This window comes from Pseudophryne corroboree, chromosome 10 (assembly GCF_028390025.1).
Source record: "Pseudophryne corroboree isolate aPseCor3 chromosome 10, aPseCor3.hap2, whole genome shotgun sequence".
Taxonomy (NCBI): Eukaryota; Metazoa; Chordata; class Amphibia; order Anura; family Myobatrachidae; genus Pseudophryne; species Pseudophryne corroboree.
Window position 1 is genome coordinate 354,607,627 of NC_086453.1, and position 22,634 is coordinate 354,630,260.

The following is a 22,634-nucleotide window of genomic DNA, read 5'->3' on the forward strand; positions in this document are numbered from 1 at the left end:
TGATTCTTTTATTGAGATAAATAACTTGCACAAATGCCTGGTTTTCAATTTAATACATCATCTAAATACACATGGATTCTTCTCTCTTATCTCCTGAAGGAAAGCTATAGGTAGAAATGATAATCCTTAATAAGGGACATGAACTTGCTCCTCGCAGAGTACAGCCATGAATTTATCAAAAGAAGCCTTGTAGCACATAACCAACTGGAAGTGAGTATGGGGGTCATTCCGAGTTGATCGCTCGCTAGATATTTTTGGCAGCGCTGTGAACAGATAGTCACTGCCTATATAAGTTTAGCCTTGCAAGTGTGTGTTCGCAAGTGCTGCAAAACTGTACAAAAACATTTTGTGCCGTTTCTGAGTAGCTCTGAACTTACTCAGCCCTTGCGATGACTTCAGCCTGTCCTGGGCCGGAATTCACATCAGACACCCGCCCTGCAAACGCTTCCACATGCCTGCATTTTTCCAATCACACCCAGAAAATGGTCAGTTGACACCCACAAATGTCCTCTTCCTGTCAATCTCCTTGCAATCGGCTGTGCGAATGGATTCTTCATAAAATCCATCACTCAGCAATGATCCGCTTTGTACCCATACGATGCACCCGCACATTACCGTGCATACACATGCGCAGTTCTGACCTGATCGCAGCGCAGTGAAAAATCCTAGCGTGCGATCAGGTCAGTATGACCCCCTATGGCTGCAGCATGGGAAACCATTCTGTTGACTTACCATTATTTATCTCTTTTGGTCAATGTATGAACATTTTATTAAATCTACTGTTATAGGTGGAATGCAGTATTCTGCATTAGTGGGATCAGTATATGAGAATATAATCTGCACAGAACATAAACTAAATGTCTGTTTCTCTATTTATTTTTATATTTAATAATATCAAATATACGTTCTGACTGGTGGCCTAAAGAATGTGTATAAAGCATGTAGCAACAAGAAAATTATTCTCAAGGGTCCTCAGGCTCTGTGGTAAGAGAAAATCCCATAACTGCCTCTTCATGTGCAGTAAATCTCTGTTACAACCTCTAAGCCTTAAGAGCCACCAGAGATTCCACTGTGCATGTATAATAAGTCCTCCCATGGCCTGAGTCAGTAGTGCATCATGTACATTATATGGGTCTCAGGCATAATTTATGGCTTCAAAGTACTGGAAAAGCATTCCACTTCCATCCCAGACCCACATCTTCTGACTTCACAGTATGGACCTTCAACATCCTTGAAGCATGATAATTCTCAGTCTTGTCAAAACTGTAGACTATATCAATATTTCTAAATTAGTTGTTTTGATCTATGGTTACTCCTGATACCCTTTCCTGTTTTCTGCTTTTGAACAGTTAAATCATTTAATAGAAGAAACATCATAAATGATTAAATGTACCTGACTTCAGTCTAGTTCTAATGTTTCAGATAATATAAACAATTGTAATACCTTCCCAATGATAATGCTTCATATCTAACTAATAGTTGTGCTGTCTTGCAATCTGTACTAACATTATTCTGCCCTGGCTCAACTTCTTTCCTATGCACTTTCCTCCACATTCCCTTTTTTGATTCCTCTCAATGCTTAAGAAAGAAAGACTGATTTTAAGCAAGTGAGACTCTTAGCTCTCCTCCAATCCAGACACAGAGTAAATCCATCATGTCCCATAACAATAAAAAACAGTGTTCTACACAGTAAATAAAAATGACATTCCAGTGTATAATCAGCAAAGCAATCACAGAACTCTAATCAGAAACCGTGGTATGGTCCTTTTCTGTCTACTCTGCACATTGATTTGGCATGAGTAGAAGACATACTGAAGGACATTGACTATTGGGCTATTTCTGAGTCAGTGTTACTTAGATGTTATCTCTCATGGCGGTGAATTGTCAAGATTCAGCCAACCTTTCTTTTAAATTTGATGCATCGCCCTACTTTTTATAACATTCTTCTGGATAATTTATTCCAGTTAAGACCTTCCCTTACAGATATTACTGACCAATGACCAGTTAGGCCTCAACTTTTATTTTCCACAAGAATAAAGGAGTAGGAGAGGGGTCGTGGTTATGCTCAGCCGAAATCTCGGACTGCATTACATCCCATCAAATATCTGATTGTTAGGTTTTGAATTTCTTGAAAATGTATAAAAATAGCTAAAATCATCTAATTTTTGCAATCCAACACCTGAAATTTGGATGTAAAATCCAAATTCCGAACCTCTGGAGCATCAGACTAGGATTTGGTTTGGATCAGCAAAATTTATGTGGCTTTGGATTTCTTAAGAACCAATCAGCACCTCTCTAATGTACAGGGGTGTGCCACTAACTGATGGCCCCAAAGTATTAATTTATTTGTATAATCTGTGTTTATTGAAGATTATACAGCAGTATTCCAATAAAAATTATGAAAAATATAATTGAACAGATTGATATAATATTTTACAGTAGTGTTTATTGAGCCAGCTAAAAATGTTCAATCTCTCAACAATAACTGTATTAATAAAAGATCAAGAGAAAAAGGAAACAGAGAAAAGAGAAAATAAAGAAAAATAGTGACCTGGATCCGAGAGAGCATAACAGTATCTAAGTGGGTGTGTCAATAAAGTTTATTTGACCTTATCATTTCACTGAGAAAATATAGTTCTTATAAGTCTCTGTAGGTTTGTATTCTAGTCAAGGTAACCATATGGCCGTAAACTTGGTCAATTTGTCCTTGGAGCTCAAAGGAATATCCTCCATGTTCATATAATAGTCTACACTGGAAAACCAATTTTTCCGAGTATCGGAATTGGTGGATGTCTTATAGGTAAACATAGTCATAGGAGAGTGATATAATAACCAGAAAACCAGGTCAGGGGGGACAGAGGTATGAAGGATATCTTGAGAGATAGATATTACATCTATCCAGTAATCTTTGATTATGGGGCAGGTCCACCCAATATGTAGTAATGAACCCTTATCACCATGGAATTTTTAACAGTTGGGTGAGATGGAAGGAGAAATAGCATGTAAAAGAGAAGGGTGCCTATACCATATCTTTAATATTTTGTATTGTATTTATTTTACTTGTATGCAGATGGAGCTTCTGTGTGCTTTGAGAAATATGGATTTCCATTACTTCTCAGAGAGTGAGATATTCAGATATTTTTCCCAATTTTGTGTGAAAGGGGGGAGAGTTTGGGAGTCAGGAGCTTTTATCAATTTATATAAGGTGGATATTGTATGTCTGGGGGCTATTGGTGCAACACATAGTCCTTCAAATAGGGTTAGTTCTCTAGATGCTTGTCGAAATCTATTACCTGTATATAGAAAGTGCCGAATTTGTAAATACTTCTAAAAGTCGACTTGTGCAATATCCAATTTTATTCGTATATCTGAAAATTGTTTAACACCAGATGGCTGTGCCAACTGTCTCTCTCTAAAAAGTCCTTCTAGAGCCCAGTTATGATAGTAGGGTAGGATAAGTCCAGGGAAAAAATTGGGGTTGCATAAAAAGGAAGTTAGGGGGCCAATGTCTGAGGAAACACACAATGATCGTCGTATCCCCTTCCAGAAAGAGTGTATGGGAAATGGATTGGTGAGTAAATATGCCCTCTAAATCTACCCATTGTTTGACGTCCTGGTTTCTAGTCCAGTCCAAGATCCTATTTAACAGGATTGCATAGTAGTAATTTTTTATATCTGGGAGATGGAATTCGCCATTTCGTGGTGTGCATGACATGATGGATCTACTAATTCTAGGTCTCATATGGATCCATATGAATTTTTGGATCACAGATTGTAGTGACAGAAACCAGGAGTCTGGGATTCAAATCGGTAGCGTTTGGAGGAGATAAAACAGTTTGGGTAAGGTGTTCATCTTCACAACATTTACTCTGCCTAACCAGGATAGACTTTTGTGATGCCATCTACTGTAATCATGTTGAACTGATTCGATCAATGGATGGGAATTAAAGGACCACAGGCGTGATAAGTCATTTGGAAGTTGAACTCCTATATATGTTATGTGGGAGTTTTTCCAGATAAACGTGAAATTCGTTTTTAAGTCAGTTAGTGTAGAGGAAGGGGTTGAAATATAAAGAGCATATGTTTTTGACGTAATTATTTTAAAGTTAGAAAGTGTACTAAAAATATCCAATTCACTCATAAGAGGTGGAAGCGAGTGAGTGGGTTGTGTAATGACTGTCAATAGGTCATCTGAGAATAGTGCTAAATTATTGTTTTTGCCCTCAACTTGCAAGCCCAATATTTGATCATTTGCCCTTATAGCCCTGGCCAAACCTCTAAGCAGAGAACAAATATTAGGGGAGATAGAGGGCATCCCTGTCTTGTTCCATTGCTTATGGGGAAAGGGTTGGACAGAGCACCATTAACCCAAACTTGAACTGTTGGCTGTTTGTAGAGAGATAACTCCCTATGCAGTGCCTGAGGACCCAGTCCAATGTGCTCCAGAACCGCCCTCATGAAGTCCCAACCAACCATGTCAAAAGCCTTCTCGGCGTCTGTGGACAATAATATAATGGGAATCTGATTTCTAGAAGTGGATGTATCAAGTTATGGATCTTGGGGGTATTATTTTTTGCTTCACGGCCTGGGACAAAGCCCACTTGGTCGTTATGGATAAGGGACAGAAGAAACTAATTCAGTCTGAGAACCATCAGCTTTGCAAATAGATTAATATTGACATTCAGCAGGGATATAGGTCGATAGCTGGAGCACACTGAGGGGTCTTTTCCCTGTTTAGGAATCAAAGTAATTTGAGCCTCTAGATACTGGTTGGAGAAGTGGGTATCTGATGAAATTAAATTAAAGGCTTGTAATAGTTTGGGGGCTAGGGCGTCTTTAAACATTTTATAGTAAACCGCTGTGAAACTGTCTGAGCCAGACTTTTACCCAAAGGCATTGAGGTTATAGCATGTTCAACGTCCTGTAAACTGAAAGGTTTTTCTAGGAAATGTTGTTCCGAAGGGGACAATTTAGGGTATGCTACTTTTTCCAGGTATGTTCTGGATCTCAACATTTTAGAAAGAGAATCGTTGGCTGAAGAGGGGTCATCCAAATTATATAGGGTATAGTAATAACGTTTAAAAGAAGCTGCTATCTCAGGCATTTTAAAGCGAAGGGAGCCTTTACTATTTTTCATAGCGGAAATAAAGGAAGTCGCTTTTTGCGATCTAAGTGCTTGCAATAGCAGTCGGCCTGGCTTGTTGCCCCATTGATAGTATTTATTGCTGCATTTATGTAATTAAAGTTGGATATTGTTGTTAAGGATTTTCTTTAGTTGTATGCGGGCCTCAGTCAACTCTATAAATTCTGATAGGGACTTGGGGAGGTTCTCTAAATAATAATTTTTTTTGCAACAGTGTGGTAGTACGGGCCAGTTTTACCCATTTCATTAATGAGCCGAATTGAATCAGTTTGCTCCGTATAACACAATTGTGTGCTTCCCAGAAGGTCACATTCGAGACCTCATCAGTGTCATTTATGGAAAAATAATTGGATAGCGTTTTGTCTAGTTCACCCTTAAAGTACTTATTATGAAGAAGGGATTTGTTAAGAGGCCAGGTCCATTGGCCAGGAGACCTAGAAGGGGCCAAAAGTGACATAAATACCGGAGCATGGCCTGACCAAGTAATGGCGCTAATAGAAGCATCCTCTAGTAGAGAAAGAAGTCTATGGCTTAAAAACAGGTAGTCTAAGTGGGAGTAAACCTGGTGCAGATTAGATTAAAATGATAAGTCTCGTTCAGATGGGTGTATGACCCACCAAGTGTCAGCAAGTTGGAGTTTGTGAAACACTCTTTTAACTTGTCTATGTTTTTGTTTAGAAAATTTAGGGGTGGTAGGTGAAGTGTCTATGGGTGGACCATAGTTCAATCTAAATCCCCTCCAAGGACAACTATACATTCGAAAAGGGGTTCCAGGTGGTAAAGATGGGAGCAAAAGAAGGACGGTTGGTTTTGGTTGGGGACATATAGCACTATAAGTGTGTATGTTTGTGTGAATATCTTAACGTTTGTCACCTACACTCTGCCTGGGACCGGTTTCTGAACATAAATATCAGTAACCTGCAGTGTTTTAGAGAAGAGTATTGCCACTCACTTGGATTTACCATCTGGATTATTGGAGTAAAATGTGAGGGAAAATCTGTCATTAGTAAGGGATGGGCGGTGGGCAGAGATTCTAAAATGTGTCTCTTGTTCCACAGCGATATCTACACTGTCTGGCCACAATGTTATAAACAGATTAGATCTCTTTTCAGGTATATTAAGACTTCTAGCATTTATCAAAGCAATTTTAAGCATACCTGGAACAGACATTCAATTGGATAACATAGTGCAGCTGGAGTCTCGGATAGGTCAATAGAGAGAAGGAGAGTAAAATATAAAGGAAGAGAGAAATAAAGAAAAGTTACAGAGAATAGGAACAACAATAACCCAAGGAAACCCGCCATGGGAGGACTGGTATACTCACAAACCAGAAGACCCAAAGGGCACAATAGACGTATGCGGGAAGGGGGCGAGGGAGTGACCTCTAAAGGCACATTTTGAACTAAGAATGCTAAAAGAATATAAACTGTCAATAACTTCAAACTTTACGGCAGTATAATCACCAAAGAAAGTCTAAATCTGCAACTTTAAACTCAAGAAGGGGAACTGTGGTGGGGTAACAACTGTAAAGTAGTTCAAAGTGGGTCTCACCCATATGTAACACTTGAAAAATTAAATTCCCTCGTGAACAGAATGGAGAAGTTTTGCTGTCAGGTAAATCGGGAAAAAGGAGATCAGGTAATGGTAGAATCTTGACCTGCAGTGGGAGTTTTAGAGATCTTCCTCCTGGAATTATGTACAACTTGCCATGATGCTCCATTTTCAGTGGATTGTGGGAGATGCAGGTCAGGTGCAGTAAATTCCCAACTAGGATTCTTAACGTTTGGGAGACCAAGTCCAGAACAGAATGAGGGGAGGTCAGAGGGAGTGTATAGCGTGTGGATTTTCCCAGATGAGGAGACTTGGAGGTTAAAGGGGAAGCCCCACTTATATTTCAGGTGGCATTTCCTGAGTTCTTCTGTAATGGGTTTAAGGGCTTTAATTTGTTGGAGAGTGTGCCAGGATATATCCTGGTAGATGGTCACCGTCTTGTCATTAAAGTCTATTCCACAAAGCCACCGTACTTTACTCATAATGTCTACCTTTTGGGAGTAGTAATGCAGGTGACATATGACATTGCGTGGTCGCACTGTAAGAAGCACTCTCGGTCTAAGGGCACGGTGAGCTCTGACAAATGTTATGGTATTGGATGGGTCCTTTTCCAGAACCTCATTGAAGATTTTTTTTAAGAGCATCCACCAGGCCTGTTTCGGAGACATCCTCAGGTAGACCTCTAACCTGTACATTGTTTCGCCAACCTCTGTTATCCAAATCCAACATCCGTGATCGGAGTGACCTGATTTTGTCCAACTGGGCTGTGATAACATCTTTCAGGGATCTCATAAACATGTCGGTAGAGTCTTGGTGTTAATTCTAGTGTGCTTGTCCGGTCAAAAAGCTGAGAGATATTGTGTTTAATGGACAACAGTTCTCTACGCATGGTATTTTGGAGGTCCTGCTTAGTGGGTAGGGTTTTCATGAATGTCAGGATGTCCTGGAGAGCTATATCATCTCCATGGAGGGAATGTGGGTTTTCCATTGGTGGGGGAGATTTTGGGAAGGTGGGAGGGCAGGAAGAGGAGCTAGAGGAGCTTCTAATATTCTCCAATACTCACTGACTCAGTAAAGTTTACAATCACTTTCTATAAAAAACAAAACAAAAAAAACCCACCTGTAATGCAATTTTCAATCGGACCCTACAAATACCTGAAAAAACTATTTTGCACCGAGTAGCATAGGTAATGAAAGAACACTGACTTGATGTTTGCTAACACTGTGTAAATTTCCATCTTACATCAGCAAAACATTTGCCTTACTTTTAACCTGTAGACCTTAATCACATTTTAAATAGTTCCAAATTTAAATACTTACCTCCATTATCCTAGGTGATTTCAACATCCCTATCTATAACCTCACAAACTAACCTGCCTCTAAACTCCTTAACCCCACCTCTTCACTTGGTCTCTCAAAGTGAACCACCTAACTCTCCCATGTGAATGGGAGCTTACTTGATCTGGTTTTCACTCATTGCTGTGATATTTCTGACTTCTCCAATTCCTCTTTTTTCCTCTCTGACCACCACCTGATCTCTTTCAACTCATTTATCTCTGCTTCCCCATCTCTCCCTCCTAAGGCTACCGCCACTAAGCGTAACAATGAGGCTATTGACACCTCATCCCTATCCTCCCTGTTTGATTTGCTTCTCTCTCCTATTCTCTCACACATGCCCTGAGCAAGCCACATCTCTAAACAATGCATCTATTACTTTTGTTCTTGACTCTGTCGCTCCACCAACCACTATTCACCCTCACAGATTAACACCTCAACCCTGGCCACCAAATGCACCAGATATCTTCAAAAATGCTCACGTACTGCCGAGAGACAGTGGAGGAAATCACGCTCTAAGGTAGACTTCCTCCATTTCAAATTCATGCTCACATGCTTCAGTGCTGTGATTTCCCTCTCTAAACAATCATACTTCAAAATTGTTATCTCTACCCAGTCTTCCAACCCCCGGTGCCTCTTTGCCACTGTCAACTCCCTCCTCTGCCCACTACCACCTACTCTCCCTTCCTCATTGCCTGCTCTTGACTTTGCCACTTATTTTACATCCAAGATTGACTCCATACATCAGGACATCACATCCAACCAGACTAGCAACTAGCCACCACCCATCCCTTTCCATGCCTCCCATTCCCTCTCACCAACATTGACATCTTTCTCCCATGTATCTGGTGAGGAAGTCACGGCCCTCATCCATTCCTCCCCCTACACCACCTCCCTACTTGACCTTATCCCTCCCACCTCCTCCGCTACCTCTCTCCTTCTGCCTGTTTCCATCTTACCCACCTTCTCAATCTCTCCCTCTCATCAGGCACTGTCCTCTCTGTCTTCAAGTATGCACTCATCTCCCCTATTCTTAAAAAGCCTACCCTTGATTCAAAAACCCTCTCCAAATGTCGTCCCATCTCTCTACTCCCTTTTGCCTCCAAACTCCTTGAGCAAATTTTCTATAACTGTCTCACTGCCTTTATTTCCTCCCACTCACTGCTTGACCCATTCCAGTCTTGTTTCCATTCTCTCCACTCCACTGAAATTGCCCTCACAAAAGTGTGCAATGACCTCCATACAGCCAAATCTAAGGGCCACTACTCTCTGCTTATTCTTCTTGACCTCTCTGCAGCTTTTGACACTGTGGACCACGTCTCCTTCTGCAAATCCTTCACTCTCTTGGTCTGCGTGATACTGCCCTCTCCTGGCTGTTCTCCTACCTCTTTGATCGTTCCTTCTCTGTCACCTCTCATGACACTACCTCCCCCCCACTTCCACTAACTGTTGGTGTCCACTAATGTTTTGTTCTTTGTCCTCTCCTTTTCTCTCTGTATACGTCCTCTTTAGGTGAACTCATTAGTTCTTTTAACTTCCAATATCACCTCTATGCTGATGACACTCAAATCTACCTTTCCTCCCCTGATCTGTCCCCGGCTCTTCTCACTCGTTCCTCCAACTGTCTCTCTGCTATCCCTTCTTGGATGTCCCAGCGCTTTCTTAAACTCAACATGTCCAAGAATGAGCTGATCATCTTCCCACCCTCCCGCACAACCTCACCTCCCACAATCTCTTTTTCCATTGATGGCATAACTGTCTCCTCTAGTCTCCAAGTACGCGGTCTTGGCGTAATCCTTGACTCCTCATACAGGAAGCCACCAAGACCATTATCCACTCACTGATTATTTCCAGAATGGATTACTGTAATCTCCTCCTAACTGGCCTCCCTGACAATTACTTCTCTCCACTCCAATCTATCCTCAATGCTGCAGCCCGGTTCATCTTCCTCACCAAACGCACTACGTCCAACTCCCCTCTCCTACAAGCCCTTCACTGGCTTCCCTTCCCTTTCAGAATCCAATTCAAACTTCTCACATTAACTTACAAAGCACTCACCTACTCCTATCCCATTTACATCTCTGACCTTATCTCCCTTTACTCTCCTACCCATCCTCTTCGCTTTGCTATTGTATTCTGACTCTCCTGTCTTCTGATTACTTCCTCCCACTCCTACCTCCAAGATTTTCCAGTGCTGCTCCGTTACTCTGGAATTCTCTACCTCTCCCCCTCAGACTCTCCACATCTCTACAGAACTTCAAATGGGCTTTCAAGAACCCACTTCTTTACCAAACCCAGCCAAATATCATCATAACCCTCTGTCCCATGATTAGAATGTAAGCTCTCACGAGTAGGGCCCTCTTCCCTCATGTGATTATCCTTTTTTTATTTTAATAATCCTCAACTGCCGAAATCCTGCAGTTCTCTGCCACCTTGATACTTATCTCTGTCGTCTACTGATGTAGTTATACTTAGTTACCCTGTTCTTGTCCATTATTGTCTTCAACTGTAAGTAACTGTTTTCCTGTTTTGATTATGTGCATATTTACTCTATAATTGGGTGCTGTGGAACCCTTGTAGCACCATATAAATAAATGATAATATTAATAATAATAGAGGGAGAGAGATCTCCTGAAGATTTAGTGGGGGTGGGTTATAGAAAGGATCTCATGCCCATCTGGGAAGAGGTCTATTTAGGTTGTGGTGTATTTCCTTTCCAGAATTTCCCAGATCTACCCATGCTGGAGTTAGGACATATGAGTGGATGAGTTAATTAGGCAGAGGGTGGCATTTCCAGGTGATTGCAAAGTTTACTTTCGAGTACCTTTAGTATGATGACATCCAGTGGATTGGCATTAGCACATCATTAAGCATTTGTAGCTGCATATGCAGTATAATCATATCTGCTACGATTGTTCTCCCTCTCCTTCGAGAAGGGGGCGTCCAGGGGTCAAGCACTATAACTTCGGCTCATATCTAATGTCCCCCGTTGAAGTGTAGACTGTGTGTGTATTTATATACATTGTGTACTACAGAGAGGCATTGCGACAGTTATTTATATTGACTCTCTGTCAAAACAATTCTGGCCCGAGTCTGGGAATTAATTGTCTTATAAACCTTTGAATAAGCGAAGTGATAATCCATGAGGTGAATAATATCTACTACCGCTTTGGTAAATTGTCCACTTATAGAAGATTTATATGCTGATTATCTGTTTTGAAGTCTCTTGATTACAAAGCCCCTGATGAAGTCCGAAGGACGAAACGCGTTGGGTTTCTGAGACAACTATTGCGTTCTTCAAGAGTCACCACTATATGACTAAGAATGGAATTTTAATCATCTCATGTATAAATTGTTACTGAATGTATGTACTGTACTTTTAAAGGAAATAAAATCCTTTTTTATATATAAAAGGACATCATTTATATTGATACATACCAAAGCATTACTACAAGCTCCATTGGGAAACTATCTTTTTTCTATCTCTATACTGTACCCCACCTAACAGGGGGTAATCCCAAAGTTGTAGCTTATCTTTATAGCGCGTTAATTGGGTCTTAACCCCATACTATATATATATATATATACACAAAAATAGAAGAATTGGCGCCAGGGGGTTGCATCAACTTCCACTATTCCAACCCCTAATTGGTTAATACTTTTTAAAAAAAATAATAACATGTTCCATCATAAAACATTTATTAAAAATATATTCAAATTAATACAGAGGAGATATATTATTCCACACTTTGAGATGTATGACTCTTAGCGCTGAATACAAATGTTGAAGGATCACAACAATCTACTCCTTCTCCTTATAGTTGGTTCGGAGATAGCTTCACAACACAGACAACCCAACGCGTTTCGTCTTATACAAAAGACTTCATCAGGGGTATCTCTCAAGCAGCTGAGAAGTACAGTAGTTTATACAAACAGTATAATGCGACAAAACTTGTTCATACATGCATGCTGGAAACTTCAATATAACACCGAGGCTTTCTGATGAACAATCAGTGTGGCCTTGTGGTGAGATAACTTGTACAAAAATTTGGAAACCAAGGTACTGAAGGGTCACTTAGAAAGGAAACCTTCTATACATCTGCAGTGGACGCTCAGTACCTGTGAACTGTTAAAAGGTATTGTTATCATTGGTTGAATCCCACCATAGATAGTAAAACAGAAACATCTAGGGCAGTGATTCACAAACTTTTTTGAATATGTCTGTATCTGCATACAAAATGCTATGTTACAGTGATTTCCATAAATACACTGTAATATAGTTTTCATATGCAGATACAGACACTGTCACACACAGAATATAGGCATGCTGCATATCATTTTAATCAGAAGACACTGCTTGTGCCCCAAGGCATTTGCCTAGTTTGTCAATGCCTACGGCTGGCTCTGAGTAGAATAGACAGTACAATGGGGGTCATTCCGAGTAGATCATTCGCTAGCAACTTTTTGCTGCGCTGCAATCAGATAGTTGCTGCCTATGGGGGAATGTATTTTTGCTTTGCAAGTGTGCGAACGCTTTTGCAGCCGACGGTACAAAAAGTTTGTTGCAGTTTCTGAGTAGCTCTGGACTTACTTAGCGACTGCGATCACGTCATTTTTTTTGGTCCCGGAATTGACGTCAAACACCCGCCCTGCAAACGCTTGGACATGCCTGCATTTTCCAAACACTCACAGAAAATGGTCAGTTGACATCCATAAACGCCCTGTTTCTATCAATCACCTTGCGATCTGCTGTGCGAATGGATTCTTCATTAAATCCATCGCCCAGCACTGATCCTCTTTGTACCCATACGACATGCCTACGCATTGCGGTGCATATGCAGTTTTGCCGAGTTTTAAGCTGATCGCAGCACTGCAAAAAGTTGCTAACAAAAGATCAACTCGGAATGACCCCCATTATACCATCCTCTATGACTGAGTAGAAACAGTACAAAAAAGATATTTCATTGTCTCTGCAATCTATCTCTGTGGCTAATACGCTATAAAATGAGATATTGTTACACAATTAATTCTTGCATATTTCTTTAGAATAATGCAGATACTGTAGTCATTTAATTTCAGCAGATAAGGTAAATCACACTTGTTAGTTTATAATGTATTTTATTTGTCTCTAGTCCAGGGGTTCCCAAACGTGATCCTCAAGGCACCGTAGTAGTCCAGGTGTTAAGAATAACCTTGTTTGGGCACATGTGACTTAATTACTACCACAGTGAATTTGATTTAATCATCTGTGCTCAATCATGGCTGTCCTTAAAAACACGGTCTATTAGGGTGCCTTGAGAACCCTCTACTGTAGTCATTTCTTCTTTCACTATGACAGTATCCAAACATGATACTCTTCCTGAATCAGATATATAACACCTAATGAAAGAAATAGGTGCTATGCATCTCCCGAGTAGAAATTAGGCAGAATTAGTAAGTGCCGGTTCCAGATCTTGTGGCACCCAGTGCAAACATTTCCTTTGCCACCCCACAGTGAGCACAGAATGACATAGGGGAAATACCTTCTGATGCTGTTAGGGCAATGTCACTAACTTTTTCTTTGCGTAAATAGTGTCATTTAATCTATATATATAAAATCAGATGTATGTGTGTATGTATGCAGAGGCAGAACTCTGGGAGGCAACGGAGTCATCTGCCGCCGGGCTCTTGCTCTGAAGGGGGGCACCTCTCCTCCCATTCTGTGACACCATTGAATTAAGTTAATTGATAGCTGTTGCTGTCTTTTTAGTGGCCGACTTCCTCACTGGTCCATGCACCTTACAAATCACACCCTCTTTATTATACTGAATATACACATTTTACAAGTATCACACCCAGGATTAGAAACCACGACCTATTACACTGGAAGCAGACACCTTACTGATGAAGCTGTTTGCTCCTGTATAGTAAATATGAGAATTTTAAATATATGAAGATACTTCTTTGACAATTACCCGTAACTTCATATAGTTAGAATTCTCATGCTTCCTCTACAGGAGCAAATAACTCCATCAGTTAAGTGTCTGCTGTTAGTATAACAGGTCATGGGTTCCAATCCTGGGTATGACTGCTAAGAAATGTGTGATTTAAAATAAAATACAATTAAATGTATAAATACAGTATATATATTTTTTTCAGAACACTCCATATACACACACACACACACACACACACACACACACACACACACACACACACACACACACACACACACACACACACACATATATACACACACATACATACATACATACATACATATATTTATCTTAATATAGGAAATAGGGGGGCACCAATATTTATCTTGCCTCCGGGCAACTGTGACGAACATATGCCACTGTATGTATGTATGTATGTATGTATGTATGTATGTATGTATGTGTGTATGTTCCAGCATAACTCTGGAATGCCTGGAGCAATTTACACCAAACTTGGTACACATATGACTTACAATCTGGAAAAAAATACTGTGGGGGTAAGACGCCCCTAGCACCCCTAGGAGTGGAAGTGGGAAGGGGTGACATTTAAAAATCCATAGTGTTCAGGGTCGCAGAGATGAATAGTGACACTCCTGATGCCGTTTAATTCCAAGTTCAGCCCCACCAGCATGGATGCTAAGAAGGAAAAATACTGTAGGGGTAAGACACCCCTAGCACCCCAAGGGTTGAGGGTGACATATAAAAATCCATATTGTTTGGGGGTTACAGAGATGAATAGTGACACTCCCGATGCCATTTTCCCTGTGCACCTGCTGGGTGACCTGGAATATGCTGGGTTGTCTAAAAACTGTGACAATTATTTGCAGCCACTCACTAAGCAGTCATTTTTTAAAAATTGACTCCTTAGGGGGTGGAAAAGGGGGAAAATGTTGCACCTAGCAATCCTTTGCCTGAGAGAGGCCGGGCACATCAGCTAGTATTTAATAAATGTGTCAAATATAAGGAAATATACTGAATGAGTTATTGCAGATGGTAATAAAATAATTCTTAACAAATGTAATATCACATGTGGAATAGCAAATTCAGTAATATGCTACATTCTGTAATACATTTTCAAAAAAAGTTATTATTGCATTTTTTCACATTAGTAAAATATATAATTAAATATAATAAAACGAGGCTAACAAAAATCTGCATTATAAGATCAGTAGATGTCAAAGAAATCTAGAAAAAATAGCAAAGAATTCCATTTAGGAATACAATTTTTTTTAAACAGGCAGGGGCCCTTATTCCGAGTTGATCGCACCAAGTAACTTTTTGCTGCTGGTGCGATCAACTAATCTCCGCCTATGGGGGAATTTATTTTAGCATAGCAGGGCTGCGAACGTTTGTGCAGCCCTGCTATGCTAAAAAAAGTTTCACTCAAAACAAGACTAGCCCTGCAGCTACTCACCCAGTACGACGGATCCAGCGATGAAGGTCCCGGTCCTGACATCAGACATCCGCCCTCCGTCCGCATGGGCACACCTGCGTTCTTCTTACCACTCCACAAAAACACAGCTGGAAACAGTGAGTATCCGCCCCGGAATGCCTCCCGCCTCTCCATCTTCTTGCGATCGCTGCTGCGATCACATTTGTCACTGGCAGCGGCGTTGCCCGGCGAAGATCGTTGCCAGGCAATGACTCGTGTGCGCAATGCATCCACCGCGCATGCGCATTTCCGACCCGTTTGCACTGCAGCAAAGAACCGCTGCATGCGAATGGGTCGGAATGACCCCCAGGGTGTAAGGAAGAGACACATAGGGCCACATGTAATAGTGTCAGGTGCAGAATTTAGTGATAAGTTATTGATTAAAAACCTTGTGGTTAAATCCAAGGGGTGGCTGGAAACTCTCAGCATGGGAGGCAAACACAAGCAAGTGGACCCGGCTTTTCTGCTATCACACATACCCTGCAGATACATGAAAAAAAAGTGTGCTTATCATTTTTTAATACGTCTGAATGATTTTATGTTACCATAAAATAGTACGGTGACAGTGAAATGTTACGTGTGGATGTTTTCTCTACGTTATCTGCTTTCATGTATGCCAAAGATTGCTGTGTCAAATAGTGCACTATTATGCCATCAGACTGCTCTAAGTGATGCTATTCGGCCATCAGCCTCCTCATCATGCACGTTAGACAACCAGACTCTTACACATGCCACTATTATGCCATCAGACTCCTCCAAGTACTTGACCCCTGAGGAAGTCCCAGCACACAAAAACGGGATGAAATGCGTTGGAAAATTTGTTGACTCTCCGCTCTTCAAAGTGATTGACAGATAAGCATTTGTATTGTCACAAAAAAGTCCATCTATATGTTTTTCTTGTTATATTAAATATGTAAAAATAGTATTACACTATCAGAGTTTGTATTTCCCTTCTGGGAGCATTCTAATTTTAAGGTACTTTTGGTGGGACAGATGTCACTGAGAATACCATCTATTTATGTACCTTGAAAAAACCTGAGTGCTGCCCTGTTACACCAACTTAGCCTTTGCTGCACCCTAAATATTGGTAAATAAGCACATTACTGGAAGGGTGTTTTCCCTCTTTTTAAAACCATTTCTGGCACAGTATAACACTGTAGCAATTTTTTGCACTTTTTGCACGTTTATTGCACTTTTTTGCATCATTAGCACAGAGACACTTTATTTTGAGCTGTGCACTTTATTGATACATTGTCTTCCATCCCATATCTACGTGAAATATCACGCTAAGTATCCGGAAGGATATAAGAGGAGGAGTGGAATGAGGAGGAAGACTAAGATGTAAAGAAATTTCTATAAGTACACATTTATGCGCATCTGGTACGCATATTTATTGAGGACACTGTGTTGAGTCACCTTTTGAAAACACTGAAGGCGCTGCTGATTTACCCTTGAACAATATTTAGAAATGGTCTTGTTTAGAAATTGGACTGTTTGAAATCTGGCGGCTGCCACTGAATATCCTGGAGTGTTTTTCATAAATATGTATTTTACATACTTGACTAGCTAGAAGCTAGGTATTATTTTAAGGCACTGGAATTCCTTTGAATATTAGGTTGTAGCACTAATTGTACTACATATATATATATATATATATATATATATATATAAACGAAGAGAAATGGGAGCACTCACCAGTCTTCATTATAGCAGTAATTTATTTAGAATTCATGTCAGACAGAGCATCGACGTTTCGGTCCTCACTTGGACCTTTGTCAGGATAATTATACAGTGGAACGGACAGACATATATACCCAGTGTATGCCCACCCACTACTAAATAAAAACCAATCACAGTGAGATACATATTAACCATTTAAAAACACACATGAGTGGGTGGTCGGATTACAGCACTTGTCATATCACCATCGCACATGCATACACACCTTTAACCACGGATGTCCTCCCTGTGTCCAGCGCAACCTCATGCTGAATGGCGTGCGTTCCACCGCCGCCATCAGCTGCTCATTGGGACCCAGAGCGCCGGGGACTCAGTACACGGCTGCGTCTCCCTCCGGCAACGTCACTTCCTGTCTGTGGAACGCATATCCGCTCCCGATCCCGGAAGCGTGTGCGTTCCACTGCGCACCAATACATATGTGGGCACTGTATGTGTGCTGAATTAACAGCATCACAGTGAATTCCATATCAGCGCTAGTGAATGGATAAATAAGGATACTGAATATTAAATCAATATCCGTAATGGTTCTCAGAAGATTGTTTTTATGAGGGGACACAGGGAATACATATCTCCATAGTATCCGGGTGTATATACTCATGCCTAATACAAAAATAATAATAAATAGGAAACCTATTCCATAACATTAATGTGCATATAAATAAATTATGCATAGATCCATATTAAAAAAACATGGATCCATGCATAGATACCATACATATATCTTAACCCAATAGTGGACAACAATCCCTAAGAGAAATAAGAAAAAATAGTCATTAAAAAAGGCTATAAACCCTCACGGAAGCGGACCTATTGCACAACCCCAAAGAAAAAGAAGGGGAAGGGAAAAACATCAAAAAAGAGCATATAAAGTATGAAAAATGAGTCCAGAGTAAAAAATAAAAAATAAAAAATATATCGTATTAGGTTTAGCAGTTCCTTGTCAGTTCAAGAACACACTGTATTGAATGCCATCATTCAGGCCTTTTGGTCGTGTGGTGTCCAGTCGATAAATCCAACCCGCTTCACATTTTAGAAGCATTTTACCACGGTCACCGCCCCTCCTCGGCTGGTCCACTCGGTCAATAATCATGCTCCTCAATGATGCTAATGAGTGACGAGCTTCCACAAAGTGTCTAGCAACTGGCTTATCAGAGCTTCCACTCTCCAGTGCAGACCTGATTGATAAGCGGTGATTCGCCATCCTTTCTCGGAATGGGCGTATTGTTTTTCCCACATACATTAAGGAACAGGGGCATATAAGAATATATATCACAAAGTCGGTGGTACATGTCACCCTGTGTCGTATATATATCTTCTTTCCGGTATGGGGATGGTGGAAGAATTCACCAGTCATCATGCTCCTACATGTTGTGCAATTAATGCATCTATAGCAACCCATCTTTCTAGGTTGTAGCCACATCACTTGAGGTTTTGGAGATGCTCTGTCTGGTTGCATGAGAATGTCTTTCAAATTTTGTGCTCGTCTAAAACTCATCAATGGCTTATCTGGTAGTTTCTTAGTCAGCATCGGATCAGTCTTGACTACGGGCCAGACCTCCCTAAGGGCCTTCCGTATACTTGGACCAGCTGTGTCAAATGTGGCGGTGACCACAAAAGGATTTATGACCTTACGTTTATTATTATTTCCTGTACGGAAAATTCTTTTTGCTTTGTTAAGACACCTGTTAATAATTTGTAGACTGTAGCCACGAACCAAAAACCGATTCTTCATTTCCATAAGTTGAATTTCAGCCATCTCTTCATCAGAGTTGTTGCGTAAAACTCTCAAAAATTGAGAGATCGGTAAGTTTTGTTTTAAAGGGCCAGGGTGATGGCTCCCAAAGTGCAATAAGGTATTTCGGTCCGTAGTCTTCCTGAATAGTTTATAGCCATAACCCAGTTCAGTGGCATAGACACTTACGTCTAAAAAGTCAATAGTCTCCCTATGGTACTGCATAGTAAAGCGAATAGGAGAATCTAGATGATTCAGATGTTGTACCATAGCTAATAGGGACTCTTCTGAAGAAGTCCAAATCAAAAATATATCGTCGATAAAACGACGATAAAAGGCGATACTATCCCCAAACGGCGGGATGATGTTTTCATTTTCATAAGCATCCATGAATAGATTTGCGTAAGAAGGTGCTATATTACTACCCATCGCGGTACCAGCCGTCTGGAGATAGTATCGCCCTTGAAAAGAAAAATAATTGTTAACCAGAGTCAATCTGAGTAACTCAATGAGGAAGTCAATGGGGGGCATCCCTCTATGTTTATCCATCAAGGCTCGTTTGATTGTCTCTATACCCGCTCCATGTGGGATTACGGTATAGAGAGAGGTGACGTCCATGGTGACCAGGATATTCTGTGACTCATGAGGCATTAATTTCAATAATCTTAAAAAATCATCCGTGTCTCGCACATAGCTTTTAGTCTGTTTAACACAAGTCTGTAGAAAACTATCTACAAACTGTGCTATTGGTGAAAATAATGAGTTGCGTGCCGAGATTATAGGCCGGCCCGGAGGCTTGTCCAGTGTTTTATGAATTTTAGGTAATAGGTAAAGAATTGGACAGATTGGAAATTCCGTCTTGAGGAATGCCAAAATGTCCTCATCTATCCAATTATTATTCAAAGCATTTTGTAGCAATGAGTCCAATTGATTTTTAAAGGGTATAGTGGGATCACATGTAAGAAGTCTATATGTTTCCCGGTCGGCTAACTGTCTATGCGCTTCTGCCTCATAGTCACAGGTATCCAAAATCACCACAGCGCCACCTTTATCAGCCGGTCTCACAGTAATAAGTGAATTGTTCTTAATTTCACCTATAGCCTTCCTCTCTAGAGGACTCAGATTATATCTGATTCTTGTCTGTCCTTTCATAGAGTCCCTTATGCTATGGTCCAGCATCCGCGTAAAGGTTTTGATACTCGGGTTGTATGATTGGGGGTCATAAGTGCTCTTTTTCTTAAAGGTACTGATCTCCATTGGTAATGGATCAGTTTGCTGAAATTTCTCCGCTAATCTAAGCTTACGACTCAGTTTATACTTATCAACAGACCAACCAAAGTCATTAAATTTCGGAGTTGGGATGAAACTCAGTCCCTTAGATAATAAACTCCTCTCGGCCTCAGTAAGTTTATGAGTCGACAAGTTTATCACTGACCCTTCTGATTCTTGTTCTGTTTCTTTTTCTCTTTTGTACTTGCCCCGCCTGAGGTGGGGCCTTCTGCGTTTAAAGGCTGCCCCCCTGGTTTGGCTCGAGTACTAGCACGTGGGAGAGGTGGTTTAATACTAGCTTGAGAATCAGAGGAGTCTCTTTCCGAAGATGAGATACTATCAAATTGAGCTTGATTTGGTCTGTATCTAGTATTCCTAAATCTGTATGAGGAGGATTGTTCATTTCCCGTAAGCCATCTATAGACCCTGTGATCTTTATAATCTCGATCAACCTTCTCTAATTTTGTTCTTTTAAAGGTAACTAATTCTTTTCGATATTTATCTATTTGTTGTTTCAATTTAGTTACCCATTGTTGTGATAGATCACCTTGAAGGGTCTCAATGGCTTTTAGTTTACATAAAGCTAACTCACCCCTCACCTTTTTCAAATCTGCTCCCACCTCCTCAATAACAAGTAGGAGTAAATCAAAGGAGCATTTGTTGAGAATTGAACACCATTTACTACAGAATACTGGATTACTTCTGCCAATTGTAGGCACATTCTTAAGGCGAAAGCCCCGTGGAATTTGCTTTTTTCTGTAATAATCGGACAAGAATTGTCCATGCAGGAGAAGATCTATCTCTCTCTTTTCTAAATTCAGCAACTTATGGTAGGTGTCTATAGCACTTTCTGCTGGTAGACCCCCAAAGTCACTAAATTCAGAAAGCACACGTTCTGCATCATCATCTGTTAACGCTAATAAATCATGTTCAGCTGAAAATAAAAGATCTGCAGACACCAAACCTTCCATTAAATACAACTCTAATAGACCAAGAACCTCACTTAGTTTAGTCTATGCCACTGAAATAGGTCACAAAAAAATATAAAACATGAAAAATACAAAAAATAAAAATGGGAAAAAAGAGGGTAGCCAATAGGCCAGAGTAAGATCTCTTAAACAACACTGATTCAATCCAAAGGGTTGTCCTCCTTATAGGAAAACATATCAACCTGAGTCAAATCCGTCCATTCCTGATAGAGAATATATATTCATAAGTCCATATAAAATGTGTAAGCTTCATCAAAGTGCATAACGGGTGCAGGACATGTTTATCACAAAGATATCTTTGTAAAGCAATATATCAGACGTTAGGTCCACACTCACGTTTTTTGAGTTTCTTGCTGGGGTGCCTTCCAAAACTTGGGATCTTATACAGAGTCACCAGTGGATTGCATAAACGAAGAGAAATGGGAGCACTCACCAGTCTTCATTATAGCAGTAATTTATTTAGAATTCATGTCAGACAGAGCATCGACGTTTCTGTCCTCACTTGGACCTTTGTCAGGATAATTATACAGTGGAACGGACAGACATATATACCCAGTGTATGCCCACCCACTACTAAATAAAAACCAATCACAGTGAGATACATATTAACCATTTAAAAACACACATGAGTGGGTGGTCAGATTACAGCACTTGTCATATCACCATCGCACATGCATACACACCTTTAACCACGGATGTCCTCCCTGTGTCCAGCGCAACCTCATGCTGAATGGCGTGCGTTCCACCGCCGCCATCAGCTGCTCATTGGGACCCAGAGCGCCGGGGACTCAGTACACGGCTGCGTCTCCCTCCGGCAACGTCACTTCCTGTCTGTGGAACGCATATCCGCTCCCGATCCCGGAAGCGTGTGCGTTCCACTGCGCACCAATACATATGTGGGCACTGTATGTGTGCTGAATTAACAGCATCACAGTGAATTCCATATCAGCGCTAGTGAATGGATAAATAAGGATACTGAATATTAAATCAATATCCGTAATGGTTCTCAGAAGATTGTTTTTATGAGGGGACACAGGGAATACATATCTCCATAGTATCCGGGTGTATATACTCATGCCTAATACAAAAATAATAATAAATAGGAAACCTATTCCATAACATTAATGTGCATATAAATAAATTATGCATAGATCCATATTAAAAAAACATGGATCCATGCATAGATTCCCGCCGTTTGGGGATAGTATCGCCTTTTATCGTCGTTTTATCGACGATATATATTTTTGATTTGGACTTCTTCAGAAGAGTCCCTATTAGCTATGGTACAACATCTGAATCATCTAGATTCTCCTATTCGCTTTACTATGCAGTACCATAGGGAGACTATTGACTTTTTAGACGTAAGTGTCTATGCCACTGAACTGGGTTATGGCTATAAACTATTCAGGAAGACTACGGACCGAAATACCTTATTGCACTTTGGGAGCCATCACCCTGGCCCTTT

The 22,634-nt window shown here is 40.6% G+C and overlaps 1 protein-coding gene across 1 annotated transcript in view; it reads left to right on the plus strand.

Moving 5' to 3' along the window:
- Positions 1-22,634, plus strand: part of LOC134965363 (nicotinamide N-methyltransferase-like) — a 72,536-nt gene that overhangs the window by 11,989 nt on the left and 37,913 nt on the right. The gene's annotated exons all lie outside the window — the stretch shown is intronic.